Genomic DNA, 13,427 nt, shown 5'->3' with positions numbered 1-13,427 from the left:
TGGGCCACCAGCCCAGTGGACTTACCCGGTTACTAAAAGACCAATAAATAAATAAATAAATACATAAATAAATGAATGAATGAATAAATAAATAAAGTTTTACAGTAACAGAACTAATGTAATTCTAGGACTTACATTTAATGCTCATTTTGTCAGAATCTGAATGTCCACTGCTAGATACTATGTTAAAATATGTGTTCCCTCTACTATCCATTACTTCAGCTATAAATATATCTACAGTACAATTCAACCAAAACCATGCAGATATATTAATTTCTTTATCCCCAGATATGGACACTACTGACACATCCTCTCAAAGCTACAGTACGTTTTGACTATCCAGTTCAGAAACATATGCTTCATAATCTGTGTCCCAGTTGTCCCATACACTTGTGCTTACAAACCAGCCATGAACTATACAATCTTCTAATTCCTCATTGTAATCTATAATTGACTACTGGAGCTTTCTCTGCTACTGAAATGAGCTATTGATACACTCTCCCATCCTCCCTTAGAATATAACAGAGCTCTTTTGTTTAGAGCTATATTTTAAAAAAATACCATATCAATTACAGATTGTGCAATTGCATTTATCCCACTCATTTATCTACTTTGATCTTAATTTTCATCATAAACACAAACATAAATCAAGCTCATATCAAAACAACAATGATTTTCAGTGACCTCTTCGTGGCCACAGCTACTAGAATAAATTAGTAAACAAGCACCTGAATGCAAAGTAAATTGGTAACAAACTGGCACACTGGTTACCTCTGCTTCACAGTGTTTGATTCTGTGATTTGTTTCTCAGCTTCACTGCCTTCTTTGCAAAGTGTATATACCCATTATATGTCCACATGGGGCTTTAGTACATACTTCTCAAATGTCCCTGGTTTTGCTTCATACTTCTGCCCAGTCCCTTGATTTTCTGGTAAATCACTAAGAATTGCAGTTAATCAAAATTACAAACCATTATAAAGTTAAAAAAATGCAAGCTGATGCCAGTCATGTTATTCTATTAACTTGATATTTAAATTAGAATAATATTTAACAAATCATCACAGATTTTTAGCATTTGTGGCCCCATTATTCTTTGCTGTGTCCAGAAATCATACCTAAAGATGTTTTAGTGAGGGGTATAGTTTCCTTGGGCACCCACAGATCAACTGTGTAAGTGTGTGTCATGTGTGAATGAAAGTGTGTACATTCCCTAAAAGACTGGCATCCTATCTTGGGTTAGCTTCCTGTATTGTGCTCACTCAAGGCTAAAATGGGCTCCAGCTCCCCCTGGCTTTGAACTGGATAAAGTGCAATACTGGAGCAAGACCATGTATTTCAGCTGCTAGGAAACAAATGGAGGAGATGGATTGATGTGATTGGCAGATTTTTTGGAGAGAGTTTTATATTCAACTGCAAAGGCTGTGGGCAGTCATGTGATAACCTCTCCCAGTTTGATCACACTAATAGTTTGTGCTGTTTTGTGTAATGCCCCTAAAGAAGGCTTCACCAAACATGCATAAAAAACAAAAGAAGGTAGAAGTTTATATACATGTATCAGATGATACCTCGGATGATAAAAATCATTCCTTACAAAATGGTGGAGTGGAGTGATTCAAGTAACTAAACATGTTTTAGAAAAATGTATACAAGCTGGAAACTTGCATGCTTCCCACAAAGCAACTCAGCTTAAGGTTTGTTAGGCATATACTAGTACTGCCACTATTTCCCCTTTATCTGGTAAAAACATGGAGAATAAGCAGGTGCAAAGTGATGACCCTAATCCAATTACCGATTGACTGAAATAAGATTGGGAGTTAGGAATGTCCAACCTGCTAAGTTAATAAATAAAAGACACTTTTAAAATTAAACTAACCTATAATTTACAGCTTCCAGGTAATACTAACCAGCATGAGATATATTGGCTAAAGTGAGAAAAAAGATCTTCATATAATGCAAAATAATAAACAGAAAAAAAGCAAAGGCTGGCATTAGGTGGAAAGAAGATAACAGCGACCCTACAGTAACGCCTGAGAATAATTCTGACATCATGCAGTAAAAAGGTCAGTCGAGTAGGTCTTCAGCTAGCAAAAGTGATAACACTAGTAGCCATGGGTTGGTACCATCCCCATGCATGAGTAGGATATTTATTTGGTTGTTCCCAACTATGTGGTGTTAACAATGTTATACAAGAATTAACAGAGAGAGATGGTAACTGTACCCAGCCTACCAGGGTGTAAACTAGCATTCATTCAAAAATCCTAAAGCTGAGAAAAGAATATGATTTTTGTCTTTGTCTTTTGTGAATGAATAATGTGGGATGTCTGTCCTTGTCTCAATGGCTACTCATTACTTACAAAGTAATAAAACTCAGTGAAGAAAAAGATTGAAATTAACCTTACAGATAGTGTATATTCTACCTCTTTCTCAAGGTTCAGTAAAGATATGGTTGTGAGATTAACCAAAAAACTATGACTGCAGTGTGTTAGGAAAAATTCCAGTTGTATTTGTATCAGTAAGATTACTGAACAGACTTTGAATGTTTGCAAAGAATGGTTATTTTCTAGGTAATACAGGCAACAACATTTAAGACAGCCATCCTCCTAAAATTATTACAGATCTTTAGGAAGAGCAGTTTGGAGAATAGAATGTGGCAATCTGAGAAATGACATCCTGTCTTGATTAATGTGAGGAGTTTAAACAATGAAATAGAAAGAAAACAGCTTCTAAACGAAAAGTGCTTTGTGCACTTTTAAACTTCTGTTAGCTTTCTGAAGCCATTTTCTTTCTATTTTTAATAGTTTTTTTGTGTTTTTTCAACTTGGTTAGGAGTTTAAACAATGAGATCTAACAACTATAATATTTGTGTTACAGAAACCTGACACAGCAAGTCATGCTCACTTATTGAATCTGCAGATTTTAGAGGTTATCATAAACACGGAATAAATAGGACTGTGTTTAGGGGTATCAATATACATCAAAGATGTGATTACATCATCAACATAAAAACAGGATTTCCACAATGAAATTGTAGATAATGTTCAGCTGAGTGAGGATACAGGTTATGATGCCTGCTTTTTATAGTCCCCCCTCCAGCAGTAACAGTGTGGACAATAAGAAACTTGTGAATGAGCTGTACTGCTGCATTCAGGATAGGTATTAATTTATTGTTGATGATCTTAATGCACAAAACATTAACTGGGACTTAGGGAAGGCTAGCAACTTTGGAGAAATTAGATTATAAGAAAATTGTTGATATTCTACCATGAGGAAAGAACATCTAGGATGTGGTGTTGTTTATGGATCTCAATCTTGTAATAAGTTACTCAGCTGTTCTTAGCAGTGGTAACTGAGATCATCGGTGGAGTGGAATTGTAGTTGTATGTCTGAGATCTCTACTCAACTATGCATTTAAAAAAAACTTGATCAGGGTAATTACAATTTTGTGGAGAATGAAATAAACAGCTGGAAACTGAAATGAGTGATGCATAGGAAATTATTTCAGAAAAGTAGAAAATATTTTATGATTTTGTTGATTCCCTATGCAACAATTTTTTTCATGTAGGGATTAGGTCATAAAATCAAAAGGCTAATACTTTTCTGTCCCCTACCTCTGGTGGTCGCACACACTTCAAAATGGTTTCAAAAGAAGAAACAATTTTTTAAATTAATCAAACATTTCTAACTCATAAGTACAAAATAAAATATGGGGGGGAGTTGGTATTCTGACAACATTAGGTTATTCGTGGTGGGTAATTCGATGGTTATTGAATAAACCAGTGTTGTACATACTCTGCATAAGAATTGTTTAACATGACTAACCTCAAAAGCAACGCAACAGATATGAACAGTGATAGTAATTTTAAAGTGTACCCCAGTATTTCGGCAGATGCTGCTGAACAGCCATTAAGCTGATCAGATGTAATGCTGCAGCTGGCCTTGGCAAATACAGGGAGTGTTTTCTAAGATCTCTCCACAAATGATAAACTGCCTAACCTGTGTTTTTCAGAATACCCTTTAAAATGGCTATGTTACTGAAATTTGGAAAAAAAGCCATTGTGATTCCAGTTCCGCTGGGTAACATTTACGGTATTGATGCTAATTATTACCTAATAAGGCTAACGATTATATATTGGGAAGGTATTTGACCAAGTACTAACACCCCTATTACTTGTTACCACTACACAGCTATATGATATTACCTAGCATGAACTCATAACTGGAAGATCTTGTCTAAGTAACATTATTGAATTTTACACCAACATAGTTGATGCTTTGAATGTGATCTTCCTGCAGATGTTATCTATTTATATTAAGAAATGCTCAAATCAGAGATGTATATGGAAAAAATGACAGTGTTCAGTGTGGCAAGAGAAATGCTGAGAGGAGTCTGTTATAGGAAACTGAATAAAGATTATAATGTTGAGTTGTTTAGCAGACTATAATGACGTTTATGTAATGGAATAATAATATAATAATAATATATTAAGTTCAGCTATTCTGTTTTTAGAAACTGTCAATAAAAATGATTTAGAAAAACAGAACTATAGAGCCAGAAGGTTTCTATAAGGAAATAGAGTTTCACAGTGACCTTCTCAGATGCATTTTCAGTTCTGAGACCAAGGAAGAGAAATAAAAAGGATAACAGAGGGGAGAAGTGCCCCAAGGATCGATACTTACCCCACTTTTGTTTTCAATCTTTATTAACAAGCTGTCCTCTGATCTCTCTAACCTTCCTATTACTCTTTATGCAGATGCCATGGTTATTCTTCAATCCAGTCCCTCACGTTCAGCTATTCAAACTCAGCTTCAGCCTGACAACCACTCACTTAATTCTTAGCTAAACAACCATAAGCTACTCCTAAACCCATCTAGAACACAAATTATGATATTTGGAACCTCACAAAAACTGAAAAAGACTCCTAAAAACCTTAGCATCACGGATCTCAAAAATTGCCCAATAGAAACAAACACACCCTTAAAATACTTAGGTTTATGGGTAGACCAGTCACTTAACTTCCAAATCCACATTGGAAACTTCAGGAAAAAGATAAATTCTCTTTTATTCTAGTCCTGGAAAACATTTTCCTTTCTCTCCAGACCAGCTAGAGCTCCAATTGGCAAAGGAGTCCTCATTGCTCAACTTCAATATGGGCCCCCATCATAACCATAGCCTCTATAAAAAAATCCACTCTACAGTCCACTGAAAACAAAATCACCCTCTCAAAAAAGGCCAAATGGCTATCAGTCTCCTACAGAGCTGAGATACTCCTAGGGTCTCATGTTTTCAAACTACTTCAACCAGGTACCTTCCCACCTCTTGCATCCAAACTCCATAATAAAAACTCTACAACCTCTGCCAATTAATTTGCTCATTCCAGACACCTCAAACTAAAGTGCACTGTACTGACCACTCCTTCTGCATTCTTGCACCCAAACTCTGGCAACACCCCCCCCTTCACCTTAAAGAAGTCTTATTTTTCTCCACCTTCACAACTCAACATAAAAGACACCATCATCAAAAAACTGAATGCAAGTCCTTTTTCACTGGTCACATAACCTAACTCCCTTCTCACCTGCATCACCTCTACTTTGACCCTCTGTTCTCAGCTGCTGCTTCCCTCTCACATTTACTACTAAAATTAATTCACATTTGATTTCTATTCTGTCAATATCATTTACATGTTGTATCAGTTATTAATGGGATTATCTACCTCTTTTGATTACACTGCACTTGTGAGTTTGTTCTATTTTCATTCTTTCTTTTCTTTTTTTTGTGATTCTCTAAACCTGGGCTGTGACTGCAAATGGTCTATAGTGATCAGTGTACTACCCTCGTAACAACTAAAATAAAATAATAAAATAAATATTACGACTTTAATATAATTACTTATGGGGTGGTATAATGACAAGGAATGGAGCCTTTTGGAAGTGAAGAAGAACGTGAGGAAGAGTAGACTTTCAAGTAATTAAGGAACATTTAAGTGTCACGAGGAAGGTCTGTAAAAAGGTACGTGGAAAGGTATCTTAATATTCCATATCCATCCATCCAGAGCCCTTTTCTGGAAAGGCATCTTAATATTCCATATCCATCCATCCATCCAGAGCCCTTTTCTGGAAAGGCATCTTAATATTCCATATCTATCCATCCAGAACCCTTTTCTGGAAAGGCATCTTAATATTCCATATCCATCCATCCACAACCCTTTTTCTCATTTTTGCACCTGGGGTCAGGGTGTCACTTCAAGAGTGACAATCATCTACAGCCAAGGTATCTACCACTGGTTGGCTAGCCCTGCTGTGGTAGTTCTTCCACACCACACACTCACAAACATTCTCACACCTATGGCCAATTTAGAGTGTCCAATTTACCTACTGCATGACTTTGGAAAGTGAGAGGAAACCACAGCACTTAGAGGAAATGCTCACAAACACAGGGAGGACATGCAGACTCTGTGTAGAAGGCACCCCAGATGAGAATTGAACCAAGGAACCTCTTGTTGTCATTTCACAGCAAGTGGTTCCCATTCATATCTGTATTAAAAATCAGTATGACTGGGACATGTAGAGGTACAAAGTGAAGACCGAGACTAGGCAAGTTACAAAAGTTAATTCTGGAATATAATCAAACAAAACGAGTTTTGCTAATCTACAATTATAGTAGTTTAAGAAGCATAATAAACATTAAACAGCTAAAGTCATGTAAGTAGAAGTTGATAGCATGACAGTATGCAACACTGGCTTCAGAGCACTTGGTTTTAAGTTTCTAGAGATCACAGGGGACGTAAGGAGAGTTAAGGCTGAATTATGTATGACATGGCACAGAGAGTGTGGTTTAGTGAAAAAACATTGTAAGACGAGGAGTAATAAGTCTTAAGTATCAAAACAAGTGATGGTAGGTGGAATGGGACACAAGAAGCCTTATTTATAGATCATTGGATACAGGTATTGAAAATGAAAGTACAAAACTAAAATTTAGAGAATAACATAAAAGAAAGGGATTCTGGTGATATGAATTTCAAACTACCAAGGATGGATGAAAAACTAGTTCTTTTAAAGTCAAAACAAAAATTAAAAAATAGAAGTTATGGTAAGGGCTGATATTGAGAAGCTAATTAAAAATCCATCTCAAGAGAAAAATAATTTAGATTGTGATGATGCAGGCAGCATTTGCTGAAATTAATCAACAAGAGGAATCAGTAAATCAGACATCAGTATGTTTGTTTCACTTATCAGGTGTAGTATGAACATCTGTTTATTTTTTTTTTTGAGACCAATGATTTAAGGACTAAAATAAAAAGTATGCTGTACAGGGAATGTCTATTTAAAGAGGAAAAAACTGTTGTAACAGACAGTCCTCCAGATTTAATAAACTCTGTGTAGGCATAGCATTATTCCTACACTGAGTGAATGGTGTTCATGTCCACATCCCCCTCTCAGCAGCGAGCCTTGCATATTAATGAAGGCGTGCTACTGAGATGGAGCCGTGTACATGGATACTGAATCAGTGCAGGTGGCATGTTACAGTAGTGCTCACAGATCTGTAACACACCCGCTGCACTGTCAATGCCTTACAGCACTTTGCAATAGAAAATAGTTTCCACAGACACTGAAATGATGACTCGGAAGGGAATGTAATGCAGGGTGTGTGTGACAGGTACTGTAACACACCCCCTACATTGTGAAAGTGCTGTATGGCACTGTATAATAAATAAAAATAAAGTGTCCTTGGACACTTAAAAGTTGAATGGCAAGAAAATGTTATGCAGGGGATGCGTTACATATACTGTAACACACTCCCTGCATTGTGAAAGTGCCATATGGCACTTTACAATAAAGAAAAGTGTCATGGACACATACCTCTCAACCTCTTATAGCAAGAAGTCTGGACAAAGCCATTATTAAAAGTGGGACAAAATCCTAAAAATAGGAAAAGTTTTTAAATATTGCCCTTACAAACTTAGAAAGTTGATAGAATCACAGGTTTTGCATTAGCATGGAATTTCTGAAGAGTATGTCGCCTGAAACTCAAATGCCTGTCATTATTTACTAACCGCAGTCTTTAATGAATAGAACAGTGATTTGCCAGAGAAACAGAAATGTATGAAAAAATGGACCAAAAATATGAGGCACAAATGTGGACATCATGCGAAAATCTGTACAGTTGGGAGGCTGACCTGAAAATGAAGTAATGTCATGCAGGGGGTGTGTTACAGTATCCATAACACACCCCATGGATTGTGAAGGTGCTGTATGGCAGTAAAATTATAAAAAAGTGTCCTTGGACACATATAATAAATTGAAGTGTAATGTTTGACGAGTAAATAATGGATTAACGTTTTTAATTTATTTTTATTTCTTTAAAGTTTAAGCATAGCTGAGCAGGTTTGCATGGTGCGGTGCTTTGCTCAGCAGTGCTTAAATGTATGAAGAAGTTATATAGAAATGTATACCTAAAATTTTGACAGCCAAGTTAGCTGAGTGGTTAGTGTCATGGCTTTGTGTGCAGTAGGTGCACCGTTTGAATACCAAGTCAGGATTTTCAGCTTTTACATCGGAAAGCATTTTATATTAATGTTGACATTATTTACCGATGTAGTTACTGACATTTGCAAGGAACACATGCCAGACATCTAAAAATAGAAACCGGATGCTTTTAATGTTTGTCAAAAAGGTCAAGTTTAAGCATATTTGAGTGGGTTTGCAAGGCACAGCTTGGTGCTCAGCAATGCTTAATAAAAAATAAGAGGTATATACAGCAGTTTAACAGCAGATCCTCACTGGCTGAATGGTTAGGGCACTGGCACTTGTCCATTAGGTGCAAGGGACGAATTCTGACCATTCAGCTTTTTACACGTGATAGTAAAATGTTGTAAATGTTTTTTATTTGCTTTGTATACATTGAAATATGTTAACTGTGGTGTTCCAGCTTGACCAGAAGCCCATTTACAGTGCAGCTCTGAGTATAAAAGCCCCAGTTGCACACAAGTGTCCAATACATTAAAGTTACAGGAACAGATAACGTAGTGAAATGCATAAGTTTAGGAGATATAATAAAATAGATGCATCTAAGAATGAAGTAACATTAATGGACAATAAGTTAAAATACTGTTGTATATATCTAAGCAGTATTCAGCTCAGCTAAGTGGATTTGCACATTGCTAAGAACTTCTCAGCATTTGCCACTTTAAGCACTGCTCAACTCAGCTTAGTGGGTTTGTGCACTGTTGAGCTTTGCTCAGCATTTTCAAAAATGGTCCAATGATGGCAAAGGGCAGGAATATGGCCTTATTTAAACCACACATGTGGGAATACCATCATAACCTGTTAGAGTTTGATCCCTGTGAGAACTATGGCAGGTGCAGGAGAGGGAGCTCACTTTCAGGCACAGCACTGGGGTATATTGGAGTCCAGGGTCATGGCTGAGTTCATTGTTAAGAACCATGATGACAGACTGCTGTAGGGTCAGTACCAGGGCTTACAATACAAATCTGAAGCCTGGGACTGTCTGGCACATGAGCTCACCAATGCCACCGGCATACCCCGCACTGGTGAGCAGGTCTGTCACCATTATGATGACCTGAAATGGAGGAAGGGGGCTCTTTTGGCCCAATGGATCCAAGATGCTTGGGACCAGCATGCCCCAGAACTTTGTAAGTATTTGACATGTTGCTTTATCAAACTGTAGTATGAATGTCTGATAGACAGGTATGCATAATGGTGTGTTTTTCCCCCACAACTGCAGAGAAGAGGGCTCGTAACATCGAGGACCACACTGGACGACTGATGAGGCTGCACCGACAGTGTGGTGAGTACGGATATAACTTGCAATATATATATATATATATATATATATATATATATATATATATATATGCACACACACATATATATAGTCCAATAAATAAGAAAGTGTAATTGTCTACTGCTATTAGGTATACTGTATGTACTGAATAAAGTGTTGTTAGGCCAACATTGATATAAGTGGCTAATGCCAGGTACTGTATAATACAGATGAAGGCAGCAAACAAGCTAGTATTGATGAAAGGAAGCCAATACTCTAGTGATATTGTGCAGGAATGAATCTGTCAATAAAGTATACTGTTGCTTCCTACTCTGAAAGTAATAACTGACACACATTCATCATCTACAGGATATGCAGTACAACTGAATTTAGATGTTTGAATGTAATAAAGCACTGCGTCATGTCACCCTAAATAAAGTTTATTCACACCAACTGTTGTGTTTAATCTGGTCTGTTATTGAAGAAATACAAGTGTCCAGGTGCTACATAGCAAATATGACTATGAGAGCATGAAGTTACTGAGGTTTGTCTGCTAAGCAGCTGTTATGCCAAACTCTAGATGTGGAGCTGTAAGACAAGATGCAAGGAAAATCTACATATGTTCTGCACTAAGATCTGAACCTTGAATAGTAGTGTGTAATGTATTAGACTGTGTTCCCTGCAGCATTGTCTTGTGTTAACCTTTGCATTTCAGCTACATGCATTCCTAAATGTAGGTATGCTGATGCAGGCAAGTATGAGACTTTAATAGGTGCCGACTGCAAATATATGATGTGCAAATGTATATGGGTCGGGTATGTAACCCAGCACCCTGCCATGGTCTGTACAGATCACACATGTTCACATCCACTAGGGGTGAAATGTGTACATCTGCATTCAAAGTATCAATACACAGTTCACTATCATGCATGAATCTTGGGCATGTATGTTCAACTGTCACTACAGTCTTCTGCGACACTCCACTTATATTACAAGGTTAGACTGTGTAACAAGTGAGTTTCAGGCACAAATCAGTCAAGCAGTAGACAGCAGTGCCCCAATTGCTCAGTGTGATAAGAAATAGCTATATGTTATTATGTTTTGCACACACCGACCACAGTTTGATTCCAGGGCCTGGTATGAAGATGTGTTTCTAGTTACACACAAGTAATCCTGAGTATTTGTAGACACAGTCAGGTAGTGTTAACAGATATTTTCTCCACAGGGCTCACAGATAAATAAATGTTTGTATTAACTGTATGAAGGGTATACTAATAAACTGTGTACAAATATTCCAGTGTCCAACCCCATGCCTACAAAGGATAGCAGGACAGGTACATACACCATGCACTCTTCCCGATACATGTCTCTCAAGTGTCACGTTGTCACAGCTAGTGATCACTGTTGCCAATAACCTTGTGCAGACATATAAATTCAGTACAAGTATGCCATTAGCACACTCATACATCAGTGCAAAGTGCACCTTGTTAGTCATATATGTAACCCTGACATGTATGACTCCCCACTACTCATATACCTAGAGTTGTCACAGCTTGCCCCATAGCATTCCAGGTTGAAAGATTAACTGGTAGGTATGTATGTGCTACAGTAGCTATAGGCATCAGGTAGATGCAAAGTGAGGGCAGACCTGTAGAGTATTGAGCAGTACTGTTGTGAAAAATATAGCCTATACAGTTGGTAATGGACTGTTTTTCTCTCCCCTCACCCCTTATCTGCATCAATAATAATTCATATACTATGGGTATGTTGTCCTCAAAACCTAATGTTGGGGCTTGTGTTCTATTATTGTTCATATATTTAAATAGTTGTCTACTAACATACCCTGTTCAAATTCCATTGTCAGTGGCCTATTGCCATAACTGTTTCTGGCATGTTATTACAATAATGACTGTTATTCCTTTTATGCATGTGTTCTGTTTGCCATGCAATTTTCCAGTTCTATCATTCTGGGTTTATTGTAACACCCATGTATGCTGTTATTAATAATGTTGAAATGTGTTGTTCATGCTTAACAAATACACTTTGAAAAAACTCAACATCATAGCATGTTGGGGTAGGCAGATCCCAGCAGATCCACCTGTTCCACCTCTTCTGGCCATGGCACCAGGTCCTGCACATCTGGGACCCAACTTGGAGCTGCCTCCTCCACTGGTCCTGAACCACCGTCGGGTGGAACCGCCTCAGAGGACAGGGCTCGTCCCCCCTCTGGGTATGGGTGTGGAGAGGTCCCTGTCACCTGAAGTTGGTGCACAGGGTCATCTGGCATGACTTGTGTCTTTGCCTGTGCAGGTAGAGGGCAGACTGGTTGACCTCGAGAGGCAGGCTGGCCCCGTCGTCCATCCCCCAGCACAGCCACCTTCGGGGCCATGAAGGGGCAGTGGTGACTGCCCATGGGTGGGGACCTCAGTCCTGCTGTTTCTATCTGCACTACAGGGATGTAAATTTAGGGAAAAAAGGCATCAGTGAGCAATTGTGAACCCAGAACCATTTGCACTACAGTCAAAGTAGCATACCAGTAAGTCAACTGATCTCTGGGTATAATGACTGTTCTTACAAACATATCCTGATTGCCAGTCACACACTACTCCTATATATACTGACCCAAATCACAGTGTACTTGGAATGTTGAAGTTTTAAGAGACATGTCTCAGTCTGCCCCTATAAACATGCACAGCTGACAGACCAGCATCAACTGCAGAAGCATGCACAGTCAGATAGAAAAGTATTTATGACACTCACATCTACCTGTTTCCTTACTGACCCCAACACACATTTACACAGTACACTGCTACAGAATCTGAAAGTCTGTTAACAATGGCCAGACATACATACCTCTCAACTGTACAGATTTTCACAGAATGTCCAGATTTTTGCCTCATACTTTTGGCCTGTTCCTCATAAAATTGTGTGGTTCTCTGGCAAATTACTGGGATGATATTAGGAATGAGGTCTCTAAATAATGATATACCCTTCAGTTTCAGACTTCAAATCCTTCAGATAATGTATATCAAAACAAACCCTGTTACTCTAGCAATTTTCTAAGTTTATAACAGCAATACTTAAAATGTGTCCCCTATTTTTGGGCCTTTGTCCCCCCATTTTGTTGGGCTTTGTCCAGATTTCTTGTGCTAAGAGGTTGACAGTCATGCAGACATAGCATGCAAAACTGTGGACATAACACATCAATCCAAACAGTGGACAGTATTTCCACCTACCCTCTGTGATGCTGTAGCTCCCACATCTCGATAATATCCTCCTCACAGGCCAGGAAAAAGGCCACATGAAGGACTTAATTATAGCACTGTGTTGCCATGCCATTGGCTAATGGAATGGCAACACAGCTGTTATGGATTTAATTAGCAAGTGGGAGACAGAGAGTGGTGCACAAGCCATCACCTGCTCAAGAGCATTACCTACAAAAGGCAAGCTGCTGCCTATGCTAAACAAGTCTGACACTTTTTTCAGGAAGACAGACTGCAAATCTTACAACAGTACTTGTGGATTTCCTCTGTACAGCACTATAACAGGTATGTCATACAATTGAGCATGTAATGGAATGCACATGGGAGATGTAGTCATGGGAAATAGGAATTTAAACAGTAGGTCTCAACAAGACTTCCTGGAC

General features: G+C 38.2%; 1 protein-coding gene across 1 annotated transcript in view; it reads right to left on the bottom strand.

The window, feature by feature from the left end:
* LOC122798353 (solute carrier family 22 member 13-like) overlaps positions 1 to 13,427 on the bottom strand; it is a 714,590-nt gene that overhangs the window by 44,183 nt on the left and 656,980 nt on the right. The window lies entirely within an intron of this gene.

The sequence above is a fragment of the Protopterus annectens genome, chromosome 3.part1 (genome assembly GCF_019279795.1).
Source record: "Protopterus annectens isolate FY-2018-M chromosome 3.part1, PAN1.0, whole genome shotgun sequence".
Lineage (NCBI taxonomy): Eukaryota > Metazoa > Chordata > Ceratodontiformes > Protopteridae > Protopterus > Protopterus annectens.
This window is presented reverse-complemented; position numbering and strand designations above follow the sequence as displayed.